The 23,436-nt window shown below is 49.3% G+C and overlaps 1 protein-coding gene across 2 annotated transcripts in view; it reads right to left on the bottom strand.

The window, feature by feature from the left end:
- The window catches only part of LOC144797570 (uncharacterized), a 52,300-nt gene extending 29,575 nt beyond the window's left edge, over nt 1–22,725 (bottom strand). The window contains exons 1-3 of one of the 2 annotated variants that reach the window (XM_078668223.1): nt 22,465–22,725; nt 21,254–21,302; nt 20,554–20,785 (exon numbers count right to left, since the gene is read on the bottom strand). The gene's annotated coding sequence lies outside the window, so the exon portion shown is untranslated. The remainder of the gene's footprint in view (nt 1–20,553; nt 20,786–21,253; nt 21,303–22,464) is intronic. The other variant, XM_078668221.1, reaches the window with a different exon arrangement.
- Nucleotides 22,726–23,436: the final 711 nt, after the last annotated feature.

Raw genomic sequence — 23,436 nt, 5'->3', positions numbered from 1 at the left:
CATGTCCTTGCCCCTTCCTCCACAAACTTCACTTCCACCCATTACGCCATTACCACATCCCCTCTCGCACCTCATATTCTTCCCTCATCTCCCCCCTTCCCCCTCATTCCCCTCCAGGCCATCACACATCACACTCATCCCTCCCTCCCAATACCGGGCCATACCACCCTCCCCTACCCTGGCCTCCCCACTCCTCATTCAAACACAGATCTACCCACAATATCTCCCCTGACGAACCGCTCACTCCTAGCTGTCAACTCTCTCTCCCTAGCCACTCTGTCCCTAACCCCTCCTTCATTCCAGCCACTTCCACTTCCCTCCTATCCAACCTCAGCCAGACACTTCATAACTTCAACTAGAATCTCTCTACCCTTGCTACTGAACTTAACCTACTCAGAAAAGTTTATAATCGGTTCAAATTCTGCAAACCCATAGCCCGCCCCTCTTGGCCCTCTCCCCCATGTGCTAGCCTTCGAAAACACTCACATCCCAAACATTGGTTAATAACGCCTCTCCTCACCCGCTTTCACAGACCCCTTTGAACCTCGAATAACTAATTTGCCCCGATCTCTCTGTCCTCTACAACGCCTACCTTAACAATCCCCCACCTAAAGATCTTCCCCCCTCACTCCAATATTCCTGTTATATTGGGGACCAACAGAATCCCTGAGTCTCCTAGCTCCCCCAGACCCCCCCCCTCAACTCACCAGCATTCAATTACTCCCCGCCCCTATCTCTAACACCAATCTCCTTACCTGCATGGTTGTGAACTGCCGCTTGGCTGTCCGGCATGCGACCAAAATCTTGAAAACCATTCTTAACGAAGGTACCAACATCGCCTTCCTCACTGAAACCTGGCTCAAAGACCACTCTACACCCATCATCAACCTTCTGGCCCCCCTGGCTACACTATTCTCAGAAGAGACAGACCTGAAAAAATAGGAGGTGGTCTAGCAATAATTTTTAAAGAACTACAACTCTCCCCAATTAATAACGCTGACTACACAACCTTCGAATACGTAGGAGCCAAACTTAAAATGAAAAGCTCCCCGCCAATCTGATTGCATAACATCTACCCCCCTCCTGGTGAACCCTTCCCTTTGCAGAAGAACTATCTGACCTTCTAACTAAATTGCTACTTTCCAGCTCCAAAACCCTCTTCCTAGGAGATCATAACCTCCAATGGAATGAACCTGACTACCCTGCAATCAACCTTCTCAATAACCTCCTTGAGATTAGCGACCTCAAACAACTTTGCCACTCCCCTACCCACGCCAAAGGAGCTATTCTAGACACCATCATCTCCAACCCTGATCTTACATCCTTATCCAACATCATTCCTATCGACTGGTCTGACCACCATCTCATTCTGTTCACAATCTCCCCTCCAGCCCCACCCGGCCCTATAAAAATCAATAAAACTACAATTGTGACCAGAAATCTTAAGCAAATCCCGCCGGCGCACTGGAACATAAACTCCAATCCCAACTTAGTCTCACTCCCCCCTCTTCAAATGCAAATGAACTCACTGAGCACTTTAACAAAACTGTCTCTGAGATTTTAGACCAACTTGCCCCTCTGAAAATGAAAACATTAAAAAATGCCCCCTCTAAATCATGGTTCACCCTGGACCTTAATAAAGAAAGACGCTCACTGAGACTGGCGGAAAGAACATGGCGACAACACCCTTCCCCATCCCATCTTGCTCTCCTTAGAATTGCGAGATCCTCTTACAAAAAACACATATTTTCTGAAAAAGCGTCATTCTTTCCTCTACAACTCTTTCGTTCCAAAAACAGACCTAGAGAACTGTTCAACAGTATTAGATATCAAACCTCCCCTGCACTCCTTAACCCGGTGGCCTCCACTAACAAATGTGAAGAAATTGCCAACTTTTTCAGTGAAAAAATCGCAAAAATTGACCGTGCTTTCCTCGATACTCAACCCTCGCTCACCCCTCAACTTCACCTGGATACCATACCTCATCCACCCCTCCCCTTGAACACACCCCAGACTCCCTCACTCCCCCTCCCATCACATACCCCTCCTGTACCCCTCATCACTAGCCTACCACTTAAAAATAACGCCTCATGGCATAATTTCCACTCAATCTCTGAACGGGAAGTATTTAACATCCTAGTTAAACTCAAACCATCCTCCCACACCAAAGACCCTCTCCCTTCCGCACTCATTCAAGATCTGAAGCACGTCATTGTCCCCTACTGGACCAACATCATTAACGCCTCCACCTCAACAGGGAGTGTTCCCATCTCCCTTCAACTCGGACAAATCACTCCCATTTCCAAAAATCCCAAGGCTGACCCCAGTGACCCTAATAATCTCCACCCTATCTCCAACCTCCCCCTTCACTCTAAGCCCTCGAAAAGTGCGTCCTACTCCAACTGGACAAACACATTGACACGTACAACCTTCTAGACCCCCTTCAATCCGGCTTCTGCAAAGGTTGCAGACCTGAAACTGCACTGCTCAACATAGTCGATGATATTCACTTAGCCCTGGACAAGGGCGAGACCTACCTACTCATCCTTCTTGACCTCTCTGCGGCATTTGACATAGTTTATCACCCAACCCTACTCAATACACTCAAAAATCACTTCGGCCTTAATGGCACTGACCTTAACTGGTTCACCTCCTACTTCCAACATAGAACCCAACAAATTAAAATTCAAAACTGCCTCTCTAACCCAACTTCTGTCGTTCTAGGTGTCCCTTAAGGATCCATCCTCTCTCCTGCCCTTTTCAACCTCTTTATGGAACCCCTTACCCAGCCGTGGTCGGTATGGGAGTACCTGCCGGGGCGATGACGTGGGAAGGGAGAGGGGCAGGGTGGGGGTTTGTAATGTATGGATAATGGAGGTTTGCAGGTAAGTAAACATATAAATAAATCAAACGAATGTTGTTGCGTGCACTGCATCCCCAAATGCAATCCAGTGCGCGCAACAAAATTCGTTTGATTTATTTAAATGTTTACTTACCTGCAAACCTCCATTATCCATACATTACAAACCCCCACCCTGCCCCTCCCCACGTCACCGCCCCGGCAGGTACTACCCTACCGACCGCGGCTGCCCTTAACTGTATACTTAAACAAGAAAAAATCAACTATCAGCTGTACGCTGACGACACACCCAACTGTACTATAAAATAAAGTCCCATGCAGATATCCGCACCTTAACACAGCACTAACCAAGATCCAAACCTGGTTCCACAACAACCATCTTTAACTCAACCCTAACAAAACTGAGATCATCCTCTTCTCTCCCAAAAACAACCCTCTCCCCATTCAAACTTGGATTGCTGACCTTAACGCGCTAAACTGCTCTCTCTCCCTCACCGAATCTGTTAAATCACTTGGCATCACCGTCAACAATAAACTCAAACTAAATTCCCATGTAAAGAACTTAGCAAAAAGTGCACTCTTCACACTCCGGCATCACAAAAAAATCAAACCTTTTATTCCAGCTGAAGACTTCAAATTAATTTTCCAGTCTTTTGTCCTATCCAAAATCGACTACGGAAATGCCCATCTCTCTGGTACTCCCAAAATCCACCTTGCCCCCATCAAATTCGTCCTCAACCTCGCTGTCAGTCTAACAACAAACTGTAAACGTTTTGACCACATCTCCCCTGCCCTCAAGACCCTCAAATGGCTCCCCATCGAAGGCAGATCCTCCAATAAAATTGCCTGTATTACTCACAAAGCCCTTTGTCAGAAGACTCCAACCTACCTTACAACTAAACTTAAAAAAGCTGGCTGTGCCCGAACACTGAGAAGCACCAACACTCTTCTTCTCATACCCCTCCTACTAAAAAGAAACACCTCAAAGTCCCGCTCCTTCTCTGGCAAGGCCCCAACCCTTTGGAACGCCCTCCCCAAAGACCTTCGACGCAACCCCTCCTATTCCAGCTTCAAAAGAGACCTTGAAATTTATTTTCTCACTAAATTTGGAGGAAATTAAATCCCTGATCTCCTTTCTGACTACTTTCTCTCCTCCGTCCTTAGGCAACTCCAACTACCCCCACACTTACCCACCCCCCTCCTGACACCCTCCTCACCACCCTCCCCCTCATTATACCCCACACTCCCTACTATGTCCACTGAGTCCACCTTGGCATACTGCAAAATTACTATTTATAACAACATTGTGGTTCTTTCTATTTGACTTCTGCTCATTATGTACCCTAAATTGTTCCCTTACAATGCGGCGCACCATGGGACAAAAACAGCACAGATGAATCACGCATCTGTGCCGTAAAGGCGGCGCAGCTCCAGCAATGCTCTGGGGGGCCCTATCTTTGCAATGCTGCGTCAATCCTTATGCCTGCTTCAAGCAGGCGCAGGGTTTTGCCGCAGCATGGGCTCAAAAGTGACTGAGTGAATTCTTGTAGAGTTCACTCAGCCACTTTTAGAAGGCGTTTCTGCGCCGGAACACCCCCTGCGCCGGAACGCCTACTTCTGGCGCAGGGCTTTACAATGTGACGCATCTCCCAGATGCGTCACGTTGTAAATACCACGCACCATGGCGCGTCTTTTGCACCACCGCTGTGTCACATAAGTGACGCAATGGCGGCGTAAAAGAGGCGCAAGGGGCTTGTAAATCTTCCCCCAAATTTCTAAAAGTGGTATTTTTAGAATTGTGACGTAAAATGACTTTCTTACCTACTCCCAATCAAAATTTATCACTTATTAAATGTAAATAGGTAACCCAATGTTATCCTAGGGGAGAGGTATGCCTCACTGTATTGAAAACAAATGTAGGCGTTTCTCACAACCTGGACATGTAAAACTGAAATGTGCATGTCCAACATTTTAAATGCACTGCACCCTGCCCTATGGCCTCTTTAGGGCCTACGCTAGGGGCGACTTGTATGTATTATAAAAGGAATGTTTAGGCCTGTCAAAAGGTTTATTTTGAGAGGTGTTAACCTCAGTTTAAAACTGCACACACAGACAGCAATGGCAGGCCGGACATAATTTAAAAAGACTACTTAAGTGGGTGGCACAATAAATGCTGCAGGCCACTAGTGGCATTTCATTTACAGGCCCTAGGTACATGTGGTACCGCTTTACTAGGGACTTATTAGTAAATAAGATGTGGCAATTGGATTTAACCATGTGTAAAGGAGAGAGCACAATCCCTTTACCATTGGTTAATAAGTCATAAGGCCAACAAAAATGAATTCAGCACAACAGGAGGAGTGAAGGCAAAACGTCCGGGTGAAGACCACTTTAAGTCTTGCAGGTCTAACATGTGTTCCCCTCAGCTTAAAGTGGAGAGAACTACCCTGGAAGTTCTCATTACTAAGGCGGAGGAACCTGGACAGATAATCAGGCTTGGTGTTAGACTTTGGGTTTCGGGTTGGTAGAGGTATGCACCCTGTCCAAGCAGGAAACACAATCCTAATCAGGGTATGTCACAAAAACACCCTAAATTAACCGGTGCTCACCCCTGGTAGCTTGGCACAGACCAGCGAGCCTCAACTCAAGAGGCAATATGTAAAGTATTTGTCCAACACTTCAAACAGTAAAACCACCACACAAAAAGATACCACATCTGGTTAGAATAATAAAACAATTAGATAAATAAAACAAGACCAAAAAGACAAAAACCCAATAAATGGAACCGGAGTTATAATTTTTTTAAATAAACTGAAATTCTGTGCTTAAAACCATAAAGCGCCAACTGAGGCTCTCTGGTCATGCTAAACCAGGTTAAATCTAAATGTTCAGTCTGACCATGATGGAGCGCGGGTCAGATTCAGCGACCAGCCTTGGCCCACTGCAATGTACCATGGCTACTTCATCATCGAAGACAAGATGCAGGGTGTAGGTGAGGCAATGTGTCATCATGGATCTACACAGGTAGGCGATGCGCCGGTTCAGAGCCGCGCAATGGTGATGATGCATCGAGAATGGAGTTCCTGCAACATGTAGCCAGCAATGTGTCGGAGTCGATCCCTGCAGCAGTGGCAATGCATACTCAGTGGAGGGGTTGCACTGGTTCCGAGTCCTTGTGTTAAAGGCTATGCATGGATTCTGCTGTAACAGCACTTCAACTCCACTTCCAAGGGTCCAGGACTGAGTTGGCACCACTTGTTATGGCAGATTCACAGATGGCAGAGTCCTGGTCCTGCAGCAAGTGAGTTGGAAGTCTTTTATTTCCAGTAGACTTCAATCAGAAGTAACAGCAGCAAGCCATTAGGGTAACTCTGGTTCTGGGTACAAGGGAGGTGGGTCCAGTTCTTCTCACTCAGGTAAGGAGGGAAGCAGGGTAGCACAGCAAGATATCAGTTCTTATAGAGAAGCAATCCAACAGAGTGGCAGTCCTTCAGCAGCACATCAGTCCTTCGTCCTGGCAGAGTATCCACAGGTCTAGCGTACAGAAGTGGAAGGGTCAGAATTCCAGTTTCATACCCCGTGGTGCCTTTGAAGTGGAAGAAAATTCAAATGAGTGCTTTAAAGTGCCCAGAGGTCCTCCCTTCCTGCCCTGGGTCCAGACTCAGGACACAGCCTATCCAGGTGTAAGTGTGAAGCTGTGTTCGACTCCTCCCTTCCATCCTGCCAAGGATGGCCAATCAGGATGTGGATGGCCACACCTAAGCTGCCTTTGTGTGTGGCTGTCCAGAGGGAATGTACAAAGACCAGCTGTCATCCACCTCAGACGTGCATTGGAGACAGGATGCAGGCACACAGGGCTAAAGCAGAAAATTGCCATCTCTCAAAAAGTAGGTAGTAGTCCAAAACTGGTCCCAGGATGTTTGTTCCGAGTCCAGGGAGAACGTGGCTTGGCAGTTTGTGCTGGACTGTTTCCATGAGGAACAGGGTCAAGACTGATTAACTTATGGCTGGGTCTAAACGGGGGTGGCATGGTGAGCAAAAGAACAATGGATTTAACCCAGATCTCTTGACCGGGGGTAAATGTATGATTTATTCAGCATTCCATCCATCATTTGTTTGCGTAGCATCTCTAAAAATGTGGCATTTTTAAAAATTGGAGTGATAAATTCAGCTTTACCATTAAAGAGGATTTATCAACACAAATCCACAAGCACTAAGCATGACAGCTCTACCTACTTCCAACTGGGAATTATAGCTAATTATATAGAACAAGGAATCCCTAATAATAACCTGAGGGGGGGGGGGGCACACATTAGTTAAAAATGAATTTGGGAGTTTTTCACCACCAGGACATGTACAACTCAAAAGTGCCCTTCCTACCCTTTAATTACATAGCACCCTGCCCTATGGGCTACCTAGGGCCTACTTTAGGGGAGACCTACATGTAATAATTGTGGAGTACAATGCTTGGCACAGGCTTTTAAATGGCAAGTCTACATGGCAGTGTAAATTAGGCACACAGGCTCTGCAGTGGCAGACCTGAGCCATATTTTAACAGGCTACTCAGGTGGATAGCACAATCAGTGCTGCAGGTCCACTAGTAGCATATAATCTGCATGCCCTGGCACTTGTAGAGCACTTTATTAGGGACTTATAGGTAAATTAAATATGCCAATTCTGGATAAGTTGATCAAACCATGTTTAGGAGAGTGAGTACAGGCACTTTAGCACTGATTGGCAGTGGTAAAGTTCACAGAGTCCTAATGCCAACAAAATAAATTTAAAAAAATGAAGGCAGACAGGCAAACCGTTTGGAGGAAGACCACCCTAAGGATGACAGGTCTAACAACTGGAACGGGCTTACCCAGGGCAGTATTCCAATGTAAAGCCAATTACCTTCAGGAAAATTGAGCACCTCAACAGTTTGGGACTCTCATCCCTCATTTAAATGAGCCATTTGAGGGACCTGTGTTCGGCCAGAACTGGGAAGTGACTCAAACATGTATGGTTTCAGGTTCTTCAGTGCCCAGACTACAACAAAGACTTCTGTCTCATAAGCATTCCACCTATGCTCCCAGGGAAGTCACCTGTTTCAGGCAAAGGCTGCTGGTTAGTCTATGCCCTTCCTATTTACCTGTGCTAACACAGCCCCTATGCCATGATCTCAAGCATCTGTTTGCACAACAAATTGCTAGCAGAAGTCAGGCACCTTTAGTATATGTGTTGTGCACATGGCCTCCTTTAAGGTGTCAAAGACTTTCTGCCAGGCCTCCATCCACATCACCTCTTGGGCTGCTTCTTAGAAGTCCACTCAATTAAGAGTCCAACAATGGTGCCATAGCCCTAAACAACCCTCCTATACTAGCCACAGTGAGGACCAGGCAGGCCCACACCTCGGTCTGAGATTTAAGGGTTCCCAGGCCAGAATTGCCTCAATCTTAGCTGGAGGGGCTGCACCCGTGCCCCCCCCCTACCATGTGTCTCAGATACACCACTTAACTTGTGGTCCTTGATCATCAGGCCTGCCTGTTGCAGAACCTTAAGCACCTCCTAGAGATGGAACAGGTGTTCCTCCCAGCTGGAGCTGTAGACAGCTTTGTTGTCTAGGTAGGTGGCTCTGACTGCTTCCTCCCCCCAAGGATCCTGTTGACCAACCTATGAAAGGTGGCACGGGCATTTTTCAATCCAAAGGGCATCACCGAAAATTGGAAGTGACCCTCTGGGGTAGAAAATGCACAGCTGTCTTTTGCCCCCTCAGTCTGGCCAATCTGCCAATACCCTGATGTAAATTCAAAGGCGCTCAGGCACTGGGCAGCTCTCAGCTTGACAATGAGCTCATCAGTTTGGGGGATGGGGTGATCATTAGTCTTGTTGACTGAGCTGATCCCCCTGTAATCCGTGCAGAACCTGAACTCTGGGGTGATGCCCGCTGGAGTGGCATTTCATACTAGCACCTCAGGGGTGGACCAGGCATTACTGGAAAGCTGAATCAAACATTTTGGAGTCTTCCTCCTTAATGGTAGGCCTCACTTTGTTTGACGACCTGTACATTTTGTTTTTCACAGGCATACTGTCTCCAGTGTAAAATCATAGGTACACAGGTGTGTACGCTCAGGGGTAGGAGAAAACAGAGAGGCAAACTATCCCAACAACTGGGGACAGTCGCTCAGCTGTTCTGGAGTCAGAGTAGGGGAGAAGTCGACTCCCTCCAGTGAACCATTTTCATCCTTGGAGGATAGGAAGTCAGGGAGAAGTTCTCTCTCCTTTTCCACTCCTCATCATCTGTTGCTAGGAGCATGATAACCGCAGACCTTTCACTGTGTGTAATCAGGTGGTTGACATGAAGTACCAGTAATGGGTATCTAGAGGTCTTAAGGTCCACCCGATGGGTGACCTCCCCTATTTGCTATTGTATATACAACTCCCGTATCAATCTACTGAATTATTGACTCAGCATCTCCTGAAAGAATCATATACAAAATATAGAAGTACTTCCACATATATAAAAAACAACAATCAAATCTACATGCAGGCACGCATTCACACAACATACACTATCGATACGCAATGCTTGTGATATCTTGATGTATCTTATTTTCCTCAATAAAGACAACAATAGTCCAGAGTAAAAAATGAACAATGCATCTCAAAAATTTATTTAGTATCACAAAAATATGGTCACAAAAGTAGTGGCTTAAATTGTTGATAAGATATAACAAGATAACACAAGCATTGCGTATTGATAGTATATTGTTGTGTGAATGCATGACTGCATGTGGATGTGATTGTCATTTTTTATAGATGTGGTAGTACTTCTATATTATGTATATCATGCCTTTAAGAGATGTTAAGTCAATAATAAAGTAGATTGATATTTATACCATCAGTCTGTTGCCCCATTCATACAGTAATAACTACTATATAATTATGTATATTTACTCAATGGTGTTGTACATACAATAGTATTTTTCTTGCCCTGAGAACTGCCATAGTTCCCAGGGGGTCCCTATGTGTACGTTAACCTGTCATATTTGCTCCTTCACCTTGTAGGAAACAGACCAGTGGCCTTGGAGGGCCTTGAGTTCCACAGGCTTATTAACTCGCGTTTTGTACCAGGGTTAAACTCAACCAGAGTGGCCTTCTGGTCATACCTGAGTTTCAAAACCTCTTGGCTAGTCTCAAGTTTCTCTTTATCTTTCTTCAAGAAGTGCTGCATCTGATTTCGGAGAGCCAGCATGTAGATGACTACATCCTGGGAGGCTTCTGGTGAGCTTGCTCCCACCCCTCCTTCACCAGACTGAGAGGCCCCCTAACAGGGTGAACATAGAGGAGTTCATATGGGCTAAACCTAACTCACTTCTGGGGTCTCTCCCTGAGAGCAAAAAGCAGACATGGCAAGAGGACGTCCTACTTTCACCCCTTGGTCTCAGCAGGCCCATAATTATGCCTTTGAGGGTATTTTTGGATCTCTCTACTAGCCTATTTGTTTGAGAGTGATATTGTTTCAGAGAGCTTGTAGGTTATCCCACACTAATCCCACATGGACTACATGAACACAGACATGAAGTTGGTGAACCTGTAAATGTTGGAATGTTGGATACTTGTAAAGCGAACTGTTACTCTACCCGAGAGTCCTGGCGCTGTAGACCGCTGGGGAACCCGTCCTGGTTTTCCCTGTGAGATGGTCCCTTTCTGGGTATCTCCAGGGTGAAACCAGGCATCCCCGGCGTCTGTGGGGGGCCGTTGTAGAGATGAGGCAAGCTTAATGCCCAGAGTTACCGAGTGTGTTCCCTGGTTAGAGTAGGCACTGAGGCGAGAATTATCGAGTCCGTTGACCCAGGTCCACGACCCTGCCGCGTCGGGATTTGAACCCTGGTCCAGGGCCGTTCTCTGCTTACAGGTCTGCCGCCTCTAACCAGTGAGCCACACCTCTCCACTCCAATCTCTGTCAGATACCATTTCTCTGGGAAACACCATTTAGATACAAATCCCTATAAGGGCCCTACCACTGTGGGTGCAGTTACAGACCTCAGAGAAAGGGACTCTGGGTACCTAGTGGCATGGTCACCGAAAACCTGGATAAACCTGATGCCCTAGGTAGTTTTGGGATTCAGGTACCCAACAATGCTGATGCCCACTCTTTCGAAGGGGGTTCCTATGACAGGAAGGGGAACCAGGGAAGCCTTTATCTTTTTCTCGGAATTCTCACTGATTGGCTGGCGGGACATGGCATGCAGAATTAACATGAGACCGTCTTCATTCAGGGCCAATAAAAGTGGGGGACAAGCTGGCAAAGGTCTTGCCCTGTTCCAGATGTCCTGGCAGGGGTATATCATGAGCCAGACCTAGTAGGGACTCCCTATAGTACTCTGGGGTCACCAACAAATGTGTTGCCCAGGCACAGGAGCCTTAGGCTTCCTATATAGCGGGTCCTTCTTCTAATATATGAGGTGATCTTCAGAGGTATCACAAGATATCTGGGCCTCAGCTTACCGCCTCACGCCCTCTAGCATTGGACACTCTTTCTATACCTTGCAGAATTCCTCCCTGGTGAATTCAAACTCAACTTCACATCCAGAAAGGTCAGGCAGGTCTCCCAGGGTGGCAATGTCCTCCCCGGTAGGCTCCAGGGCAGCCTCCTCAGGCACCCCCAGAACCCGGTCTACCAGAGTTTCAGGTGCTGCTTTCACATGACCTTTTCCCTTCCTCTTCTTAGCAGCGACCTGGGCTATTGTTCCCGTCTCCTGGCCAATTTGACTCCCTACTTGGGTAGCAATGGGTTCTAAATTGTTGCCTAACGGACAATCTATAGGTATAGCAGGGCTCACAGCTACTTTTAGAGAAACTGAGACAACCTCCCTCCAACTCAAAGGAACCAGAGCCACTGGGTAGTGACTCTCGGCGGTTGTCTGCGACAACGACCTGGTGGAATGTATTAGATATACCTGTTCTGAGGACACACGATGACACCTCACAGTAGTCAAACTGGCTTCAGTGTCTCTCAGAGCCACTACCTCATGCCCATTGATGGTGACCCACTGCCTGTACTTAGACGTATTTGAAGGCATGTCGGCTTTGGGAACCATCTCTTTATCTCCCAGGAACACCAACCTCTGCTCTCTCACCCAAGCTAACTGGGACCACCTCCTCCCTAAGCACTACACTGGCCAACCCAGGTGTCTGCACAACAGTGGAGGCTGTGCCCTCTTGAGGCATTTGGCGTCTCTATTGAAGTAGCCATACTTGTAGCCCTCAGCACACTGAGAGACAAACCTCCCTGTCTGGTTATCAAAAAAAAACCTTCTGTTTCTGATCAGACTGGAGCTGGTTACTGTTTTAGTGGGAATTTTGTTTGGGGGCTTGAGAGAACTATGTAGTAATTAAACATGAGGTGAGAGGTAAGTGTCCATGTAAAATATGTTTATTATATTAACAGCGAGCCACCAGACAAGCTTCCAGGCCAGAATCCGAGGACCAACTGCTGTTTACAAGATTCTAGCCTTCAGCCTGGAATCCAGTTGGCTGTTTGCCATGCTCAGCACTCTATCAATGCAACTAAATAACTACATGGGTTTTCCCTTTACAAAGCAAAACACCGTATGAAGAAATATTCACACATTTAAATACAACTATAGGGGGGTGTGGCTAAGATGGCGGCCTGACCAGACGTGTTCCGTGAGGTTTCCCAGCTCTGAACCCCACATTGCTAACAGCCTGCAAGCCCCTCAAAACGTGCGCTCTGCAACCCGCTGAGCGGTGCTCTCTGGTGCTATCCTTCTGGCTCGCCGGTGTGCGCTGAAACGCCTGCTAGAGTCGCGAGTACCGCAACGCGGGAGCCAGCCTGGGAGAAACGACGAAATGGCGGCCGCGAACAGTCGGCGGCTGGGCTGGCTCTGGTGAAGACGGAGACCTGCGGGATACCGGCTGGGGCTGCGGACTGCGGTCGCCGCGGCCGGGACCCGAAACGGAGTCACGACCCACCACGACCAGTGTGCGGCCGAGGCCGGAGAAAGCGGCGGCCTCGGGAGCCCCGGCGGGCCATTGCAAAAATCAAGGCCCCGGCTTCGGGCCTGGTACAAGCAGAGCGGTGAGGCCGAGCCACAGCATTTTCCGCCGGCGGAGGCTAGCGCTCTACTGGGGGACGGCGGACATCGCGACGAGTGCCCGCTTCGGTGGATGGATGTTGGCCCTCGTGGCCCGCCAGCGCCTAGGGGTTTGAGACTGGGTGCCGGGGCGGATGCTGGCGACGCTGGCGACGCGGACTGCCGCAAAAATCGAGGCCGGTGCTTCGAACCCGGGAAGGCCCTCAGCAGAAAGGTGGCGACTTGCAGAAGCACTGTGGGTCGAAGCCTGCCGTGAAGGGACACAGCCGGACCAGTGAACGTCTTGCTCCAGTGGCCGGAGCCGAAGCCGACAGGTGAGGAGAGACGCGGTGGGAGTGGTGATGTCCGGCCACTTGTCACGCAACGGGACCACTGGGTGCAACTGGGGGTCTACCGAGCATTAAGGGAGAAGCCAGCCCACACCGTGGAGATCCCCTAGGACCGTCGAGCTGACTGACCCTCTAGGGGAAACCCTTAAATCAAGCCCTGCTCCACCAGCCGCTGACCGGCCCTTCCCTTCAGGGACCAGAGGCGGAAGGGACATGGCTAATACAGGGCGCAGGGGAGGCCGCACCATCCCCGATATGTTGTCCAAAAGCGCCACAAAGGGGGAGAAGACTCAGACACCCCCCTTGCCAGCGGCACCAATCAACACCCCGGGACAGGAGAACGGAGGGGGCCCCATTACTAAAGCCTTACTGGAATCGCTATTCAACACTCTGCGGGACGACGCCTTCCTGGAATTGCTATTCAACACTCTGCGGGACGACTTTCAGGCCTTGAAACAAGAGCTGGCTGGGGAGCAGCGTGAAGTGCGCCGAGACGTGGACGACCTGGGAGAGAGGGTTGCCACAGTGGAGGAAGCAGGCCAGGCCCGTAGCGAGGAGGTAGAACTTTTGCAGCAACAGGTGGACCTCCAGGCGCATCTCGAAAATCGCTCTCGGAGGAACAATATACGTGTCCGGGGAGTGCCACTGAAAGCCGAGGGGACCAGCGTCACTTGTTATCTGCAGGCACTATTCAGGGAGATTCTTGGCGAACCTGCCGATTTTGACATTCACATTGATCGTGCGCACAGGGTCGGCCTAGCGCGGCGAGCACCTGCCCCTCCACCGGACATCCTGGCATATCTCCCCGACTTCCCCTCAAAGGAGCGGATCCTGAAGGAGGCCCACCAGAAACAACCTCTCCACTTCCAAGGCCATCCTGTGGCCTTGTTCCAGGACCTTTCAGCTATCACCCTTCAGAAGAGGAGGGCTTTCAGGGTGGCCACAACATTCTTGCGGGACAACGAGGTGCCCTACTCCTGGGGTCACCCATTTCGGTTGGTCTTCAAATGGAAAGGGGTCCTACACCAAATGCGCTCGCTCCGGGACACTTGTACACTGCTGGGCATCGAACTTGCGGAGGATGAGCTACTGGGAGAGGACTCGCCAGGACAGTCGCAGGAGCAATCTACGCAGCACCAACGGGGCGGATGGCAACGGGTGCGGCGACGACGCCCTCCCAAAGCGAACCTTAAACCTGATCCGACGACCATGGCCCAAGAACAAGCAGCGGCCATTCAAGAGGTGGTCAGAGACACATCGAGCCCGCACTGAGTCGCTGACTAAAGGGAGCTTGCCTACATTGCATTGAATTTGTAGGGCTGGGGGGACGGGCGGGGGGGCCAACGGGGCTGCCACTGCCACATACTCCTCCACGTTGAGACTCCACAGGTTTGGACTACGTTCTGATAAACCTGGGACAATGGGTTGCATTTGGGGATTCCTAGTTGGGGTTTGGGAGGGGGGACCGGGGGTTGGTGGGTTGCAGGTTGGGGCTGGAGGGTGGGGGGCAGTTGGGGTTGGGTTTGGGGACAGGGGGGGTGGGGCCGGGGGAAGGGTCCAGGGTGGGAACCAGTGTGCCGGGGGGGGTTCAATGGGCGAACTCGCTTGCTCTACATACTCCAATTTCGTCGCAGAGCTATCACTTTCATATAGCATCTTCCATCTATTCCCCGTAAGATGACTGACTCTGTCTTGAAAGTACTGACCCTTAATGTGAAAGGCCTGCATAACCCCATTAAACGGAGAGCAGTGCTCTCTTATTTAGAAAATTCGGGAGCCGAGATTTGTTTACTCCATTAAACCCACTTACTTGCGAAGGATTGGCACAGGATGCGATCCCGCGCTTTCCCCCACCAATTCTTCTCCTCACTACCAGAGAAAAAAGCAGGGGTGGCTATCTTGGTATCTAGACGCTTCCAGGGCCGGATAGGCGACAAGAGGGACGAGATCAAGGGCAGACACCTGACACGTAGCTTCCTGATAGGGGGCCAACAACTGACAATAGGCTCCCTGTACAACCAGAACACAGGCCAGGAACATTTTCTAAAAGCTGCCATTTCCGAAATACTCAGATCCTCTTTTCTTTTTGGGGGGGGGACCTCAACCTGGTGATGGACACTAATGTGGATAGATCGGGGCACAGGTATGGAGACACGGGCACCCTTACTATGGCGGGTAAATCCTGGCTACAAGACCGGGGGCTGGTGGACTTATGGAGGGCCAAACACCCAGGGGCATCACAATTTATGTTTTACTCACATGTGCACCGCACTTATGCCAGACTGGACCACTTTCTCGGGTCCTCTGACTTGCTCACCCTGCTGGCGGACGCTTGCATTGTGCCAGCGGCTCTTTCCGACCATGATGCAGTATAACTCACACTCCAGATCCCTAAGACCAGACGTCCTTCCGGGAACTGGCGGTCACGCGAAAATCTTCTGCAACGTCCGGAGGTCACCAAACAACTCCGCAAGTGCATCACTGACTATCTGTCCATTAATGACACAGCCGAGACCTCGGCGTCAGCCTTGTGGGGCGCCCTGAAATCAGTGGCTCGTGGCAAGCTCATCGCGATAGCAGCGGCAGACACTAAAGCCCGAGCAGCAAAACGGGCCGAGTTAACAGCCCATGTTTCCGAACTCGAAAGGGTTCACAGCCGCACTGGGGTGCCGCGCATTTGGAAACAATTAAAAGCAGCCAGAGCCCAATTGGCCAGCTTAGACATGAACAGGGCAGAGTTTGCCGCCCTGCGCCTCTGCCACACTTACTATGTGGGGGGGGAACAAGACGGGCCGGCTATCCGCTAGCGCGTTGAAAGCGAAAACCCAGCGCTCAAAAATTCAGGGCCTGAAGGACGGAAAGGGCAATGAGATCAAGGAGGAGACACAGATTGTGGAGGCTTTCCGAGACTTCTACGCCTCTCTGTACCGTGCTGATGCTGTTCCGAGCGCGGACATTGACTCATATTTGGAACAGGTGGCAACCACGGCACTCTCCCCGGTAAGCGCGGAGGCCTTGGAGGCCCCCATTCGCTTAGATGAGGTGGTAGCTGCTATTTCCCGCCTCAAGCCACTTAAATCTCAGGGCCCGGACGGTTACTCCGCTGGTTTTTATAAAACCTTTAGCCCATTATTAGCTCCAGTCCTTACTCGGCTATTCAATTTCTTTAGTGGTCCGGGCTCCATCCCCCCAGACATGTTGGAAGCCGAGATAGTGGTGCTACCCAAACCCGGCAAGGACCCTACACACTGCTCGGCATTTCGCCCTATCTCCCTCCTCAATTTGGACCTGAAGCTTTTCACGGGCGTGTTGGCGGCGCGTCTCGGGCCGTGCCTGCCTGGGGTTCTCGAACCCAACCAGTCGGGCTTCGTCCCGAGTCCCCAATGTAGCGATAACACAAAACGGGTCCTCCACCTGTTTGACAAGACCCATTTCCAACAGTCATATTCAGGGCTACTGGCAATTGACCCCGAGAAAGCGTTTGACAGCGTTAACTGGTCTTAGCCCACTTTGGGATGGGAGATCGCTTCCAATCTTGCAGTGCGAGCTGTTATCACCGCCCGCAGGCGCGGGTTCGCCTGGGTGCCCTGCGCTCGAGCCCTTTCGAGATTCAACGTGGCACGAGACAGGGGTGCCCTCTTTCTCCCCTTTTGTTTGCTCTGTATGTGGAGCCGCTGGCGCAAAGGGTCCGCGACAACCCGGAGATACAGGGCATCATTTTCGGCGGAGAGCCTCATACGATTGGCCTCTACGCTGACGACATCATAGCCGCCCTTGATTGTCCAGATCGCTCGATCATCGCATTTCTGGGAGAGGTGGAGTCCTTTGGTGCGGTGTCCGGTTTTAAGATAAACAGGGGAAAGTTGCTCATACTGCCCCTGGGTGGCAATGCCCGACCCTCTGAGAATGTGCCGGTGTACAGACGGGGCCTGCAGACGAGATCCCAGATTCCGTACCTGGGTATCGCCCTCACCTCCTCCACGGACTCGACTGTCACCTTGAACTATGCAAACCTATTATCCCAAATCCGTTCAGATCTGGCACGGTGGTCCAAACAGCCTCTTTCTCTACTGGGGCGTGTTGCGGTGGTGAAGATGTCAGCACTGCCCAAGATCCTATACGTTTTCCAAACTATTCCTGTGCAACCCCGACGGGCGCCATTGCCACCCTACAGAGTGTCTTTCAGCACTTCATTTGGAGGGTGGAAACGCCCGAGATTGCACAAACAACTAGCTTATAGGGGCAAGGATGAGGGGGGTCTCGGGATCCCCAATCTTCAACAATATTTTCAGGCAACCCAGCTCCGCTACCTCGTCGAGTGGTATAGACCGGAGTCTGAAAAGAGATGGTTGCTCCAGGACAGGGCAATGGCCCAGACGCCCCTTTGGAAGATCCCATTCCTCCGCCGCCGCGACAGGCCGCGGTACCTCCAGAAGTTGCCTATTACCCGCACTATCCTGCACATCTGGGATACAGTCACCGTTAGGGAAGGCCTTACGACCTTTCCCTCTCCGCTCACTCCCCTTTTCAATAATCCGGACTTCCCGCCAGGCACGGCCCCACAAGCTTTCTCACAATGGCGCGGCACCAGCTGCAGGTCAGCTGGGCATCTCTTCGACCTACAGGGCTTCCTCCCCTCTCAGACCTGTCTCAGGGGTATGGGGTTGTTTCACCCCACCTCTTCCAATATTTCCAACTCCGGCACTGGCTCACTCACCCTGACTATGCACCATTAGTAGGCAGACGAATGACAGAATTCGAACGTTAGCTAGTGACAAAAGACTTGGATAAACGCCTCATCTCAGAACTCTACCAGATGCTCACACCCCCACTCACAAAAGGTTGCACGGCGGGACAGAAACGTTGGGAGGCAGAGCTAGAGAGGTCATTAACAGACCGGGAATGGCGCTACGTATACTACAGAGCTTACCACACGACACGCAACACCGCTGGTAAAGAAGCGGCAGTGAAACTAGCTATCTACTGGCAGCTCACCCCTGTCCGGCTCAACAAAGAGAATCCGGCTCGGAGCGCGCTCTGCTGAAGAGGTTGGGGGGAACGGGGGTACACTGACCCACCTCCTCTGGGATTGCAGAGAGGTCAGAGACTACTGGAAGGCGGTACTGGATGACATAGATTGCACATTCGACATTGAAATCCCGAGGTTCCCTGCCTACACACTCCTGGGCCTTCCCAATGCGATCACCTTCCCCCTGAAATCCATACGCGGGCGTCAAATGGGGATTGCCATGCAAGCCGCATCCCAACACATTTTGTCACTTTGGGGCGCAACCACCAGACCCACTCACACGGGATGGCTACACAAAATCTGTTTTACACTGGGGATGAAACTAATCCAGGCCACACTTACACAGTCAACTGACACATTTCGCAAGACTTGGCTACCACTATTGTCCCTCCTTTCGAAGGAATTTAATGAAATCACATGCCCCAGATATCTTAGATTGCTGCGTCTTACAGAAATTCCAACTGATCCTCACCTATCTCATGAAGAGACAAGTTGAATGGGCCTTGAGGCCGTGGATGTTTGCTCTATTAGTGTGGCACACTGGTTGGGCTGGGGGGAGGCTGGGGGAGGAGGGTGTTGGCTTATGTTCTTCAGATTGCATTTTCCTACCAGGCCTTATGCATATGTCTTTTGCCTTACACTCATGGCTCGGTCCATGTATTCAGATCATTGTCTGCATTATAGAGAAGACATGCTTGTCTGTCTCGCACGCTACTCGTATGTGGAACCCTCCTTTTGCAATGTATTGCCTGAGCTCTTTCTAAAAACCAATAAAACAAATTTGAATTTAAATACAACTATAATGCAGGAGATAAAAATACCACAAATGAATATACAATGAACATAATTACAAACTTCCTAATGGATATAAGAGAATTACTTTTGAACAATTTGGAAAAGGTGCAATAAGAGGGGAGAACATAAGATAAGATAGAAAATAAAAGGTAATGATAAACCGAATATATAATAAATGCTACCTGCAAAAGTAACCTAAAGAAAAATGAACACTTATCAATGCAACTGAAGCACTACAAACTACTTATTTTTAAGTTTTTCTCCCTCCTCTATCTTCTGGTGAGGACACTGATCACACTTTTGGGAACCTCCTCAGATGCCTTTTTGGACATTTTGGTGCTGACCCAGAGGTCTGTTCCTTAGGAAACTCCCTGGGGTCCGCGACATTACTATCAACTAGTTGTTGGCCCCGATCTGTTAAACAAGGATTGAGCATGCACAACCTCAGGATCAAATTGTACAGCGAAATATATCATTGACCTTGATGCCCGTTCCCAACCACTTAGTGTCTTGCTAGGGGCATCTAAGAAATCTACCCAAGACTTGTTTGGGAGCTTGTGGCTGTCCCTGAATCTAAGGCGGTACCTTTAAGGGATCAGTCCAAACTTGGCAATTAAAATAGCCTTCATGGGACCATATTGCATCTGTTTCCTCACCTTTAGCTTTAGAAAGGTGTCCTGCCCTAACATGGGCATGTGTTCCCACAAGTTTGCCCCCACTTTCCTCTGGAACCCTGTGCATCCTGCGGGTTAACTCATATGCTGAAAACGATTTATCTATTTCATATCCCACCATATAACTGGGCTCAAGGTCTTGCAGTATGCAGACTCTAACCTCTCTAGTGTACACTTAGGGGACGCTGCCGCGATTGTAGCTGAACTCTGTTTGACTTTGAAGTTCAACTCTCTGAGCCATAGCTTATGGGCCATTCTCCTTTCCTTCGAGGGCAAACAAGTTCTCCTCCATGGCCCTCTTAACAGCAGCCTTCTTCTTGGCTACCTCCAATTTTAATTTGACCAATTGCAGCTTTTGCCCGCTTTCAGATTTCCTATCCTCCAGGTCCTCTGTGGACAGACAAATAGAGTATACTATGCTCCCTGCCTGGCATGGAGTTCCTCTTCTCTAGGCTGCTGCAGCTCAGGATCAGTGCCCAGGTCCTCCACTTGATCCCTCATAGCCTCCTCCTAAACGTCTTCTGTGTCCAGCATCTAGTGGGCGCCCTTATAGGCCCAGAACACCTTCTGAAGCTCCTCCTTTTTGGAGTTCCTTTTGGCTGGAAACCCCCTCTGCTTGCAGGCTCCTCTAAGATCAGATGCAGCTCAGTGTCAGAACTGTTAAACCTCTTAAAAGACAAAGACTCACAATAAGCCACAGAACTTTCAAATCTAGAGTTTCAGGTAGAAAGGTTCAAGGGCATAACAAATCCTCGGCAAATACCGTTTCTAAGATGGCCGCCAAGACTCGATTGTTGGAGCAGCAGGTTAGAGCTCTAGTACTCGGGACCAATCATCAGGATCCAGGTGCTGGGGCCGTTCTGTGGTGCACTTCACCTAAGTTCGGAGGAGAGAAGGTCGTCAGGAGTAGCGCCGCGGAAGTTTAGTCAGGGAAAGTTCGTCGTGCATCTCCCTTTCAGTTTTTTCCCGGTGAAGCCGAGTTTCGGAGTTTCCGTCTGGAAGCGAAGTAAGACTGTTCCATTAAATATTGTTTGAGCATGCGCATATGTGTGGATTAATTCCAGGCATGCGCAATTGGTGAACTCATGAGGAGAATATCTCAATAAGAGGCATGCATATATGTTACAACTCGCAAGGATATTATCTTGAATACAAGCATGCGCAGTTGCTAAAAAGTTAGAGGAGACTGAACTTGTTGCCCATTTGGAGCGAATACGTTTATCAGTGCCAGATTAGTCCGTGATGTTACAACGGGCTTCCAGTGCAATGTAAATAGACTAAGAATAGAAATGTGGTCGGAAGATAAACAGAATACAAGTTGAATGCCATTGTTTTCAGATTTGGAGTGAAGCAACTTCCAGAGATATTAGTTTAAGGACCCAAATAATATTCCAGTGCACAACTATAATAAATAATTCTCAGTTAGGTGAAGAAAGACAATAGTAATAGGATCAAATACTTACCATAGGAATCCTGTTCACACATCAACTGTACATCAAATAGGTAAGGAAGCTGCAAGATATAAGAGATAATATTAAGCTAGGGAGAGACATAGAGAAAGGAATTAACATATCTCTACATTTAGGGGTCGATTCCGATTCAGGAAAAAAAACATCCATACGATTTGTATCCGGAGCCCTCTTCGTACAAATCGTACCCGTCTGTCCGAGTCGCGTAGTACGATCTGTATTCCGTGAATCCGTCTGAATCATCGCGATCCGTACGTATTGCAAGGCTGAAACCGTGAACCGTACGACTCGTACACATACCATACGACCCGACGAGTACGATCCGGACCGGGGTATGAGGACGCGATTCGTACGGTCCACGTCAGGTAAGGGCGAGTCGTACGGAAAAGCACCCAAACACATACACAGCCTACGGTCCGTACCCCCCATGATCGCAGGGGTACGGTGCGTACCCCTGCGATCATGGGGTGTACACACCGTACCCCATGTACGATGGGTGTACGCACCGTACCCCATGTACGATGGGCGTACCCATCGTACATGGGGTACAGTGCGTACACCCATCGTTCGTGGGGTACGGTGCGTACACCCATCGTACATGGGGTACGGTGCATACACCCAGCGTACATGTGGTACGGTGCGTACACCCATCGTACATGGGGTACGGTGCGTACACCCCATGATCGCAGGGGGTACGCGATCATGGGGGGTACGCACCGTACCCGGGGGGGGATTCCGTATCTGTTTCGGCACAAACTCTGCTTTTACAGCTGAAAAAGGGTCATACGGTGCGTCCCCGACACGTATCGTACTTGCTGGGTCATAAAAACCAGCCGTGAACCGTACAGATGTCACGTACAGCAGGTTACGAGGGAGAATCATACGGAGATTAGAGTCGTACGGTCTCTGTACGACTCGTACGGAGTACGGCTCCGGGTACGAATCGTACTTCGTCGTACGTACGGGGGACGTTGCAGGGTACGATTCGTATGGGAAAACGCTCCGAACGGCTATTCGGAGCGTTTTTTCCCGAATCGAAATCGGCCCCCTAGTTACAGCATGCAGAAGCTAAAAAACACAACCAGATAGAAGAGAAGCATAGATCACACCAACACGGGGTAGGTGAACACGAGAAGAAGCCAGGGTAGAATTATCAGAGGGCATAGGTATTAATGAATGTTCTTTCCCTACAGTTAAATACTTACCTGTTTAAGTCAGAAGACGATATGAAAAAGAGAAGTCTGAAGCTGAAGCTGAAGAAGGAATCAGACAAGGTGTGATTGTCTGTTCTCTGTCCCATCCCCTTTCCCCCCTTGGGTTTCATTGGCGCACAAGCTGATACTTGAGTGCTGCTGAGGAATCTAGGAGAGGCATTGAGAACTTGTGACATTCTGCTCCTGTGCATCGAAGGAGAGCACAGATCCTGATAGAGTGAAGTGCCCACGTTGAACTTAGCACCTGAGCAGAATGGCGGAAGGTCTGGACTTGAAAAAGGTAGGAGAAATTTTAGAAGGAATACAAAGAGAATTTTTTTCAGTCAGGGAAGAGAACAGAGAGTTAAGAAAATAAACTACAGATTTGACCATAAAAGTGAGTAGTCTTGTGTCCAATCCCAGTTTAAAATATTCTGCATTTCCAGAAGGAAATCCTAATGAAGCATCTGTTCCCCAACCTAAGATAACTACACAAGTTATCCATTCATTGTCCCCTGTGATTCCTTTAGCACCACCAGAACATTTCAATGAAGTCCCCCAGAAGGCTCAAGTGTTCCTAACACAATGTACATTACACTTTATGTGTCGTCTGGCAGTTTTCCCCGATGTGCAGTCTCGAGTGGCATTTATTCTGTCGTATTTAAGTGGGGACGCAGCGTCTTGGTCAATGCCCTTAGTGACCAGAAATGATCCTATTTTCTATGATCTGGATGAGTTCAAAAAAGAATTTCTTTGAATTTTTGACTGAAGAAGGGTTTCACAAGCAACCGACAATGAGTTATTGGAAATAAAACAGGGCAGTCGTGATCTGGTCACTTATTTGGCCCAGTTTAATAAGTTGGTAGTAGAAACGGAATGGCCGGAGAACAAACGAGCAGCGGTGTTTTATCGAGGCTTAAAGGACAAGTTAAAAGATGCCTTGGCACAGATGCCAAATAGACCCACGGAGATATTGGCATTAAG

This window comes from Lissotriton helveticus, chromosome 12, assembly GCF_964261635.1.
Source record: "Lissotriton helveticus chromosome 12, aLisHel1.1, whole genome shotgun sequence".
NCBI lineage: Eukaryota > Metazoa > Chordata > Amphibia > Caudata > Salamandridae > Lissotriton > Lissotriton helveticus.
Note: the sequence above shows the minus strand (reverse complement) of the source record. Positions and strands in the feature narration are given on the sequence as shown.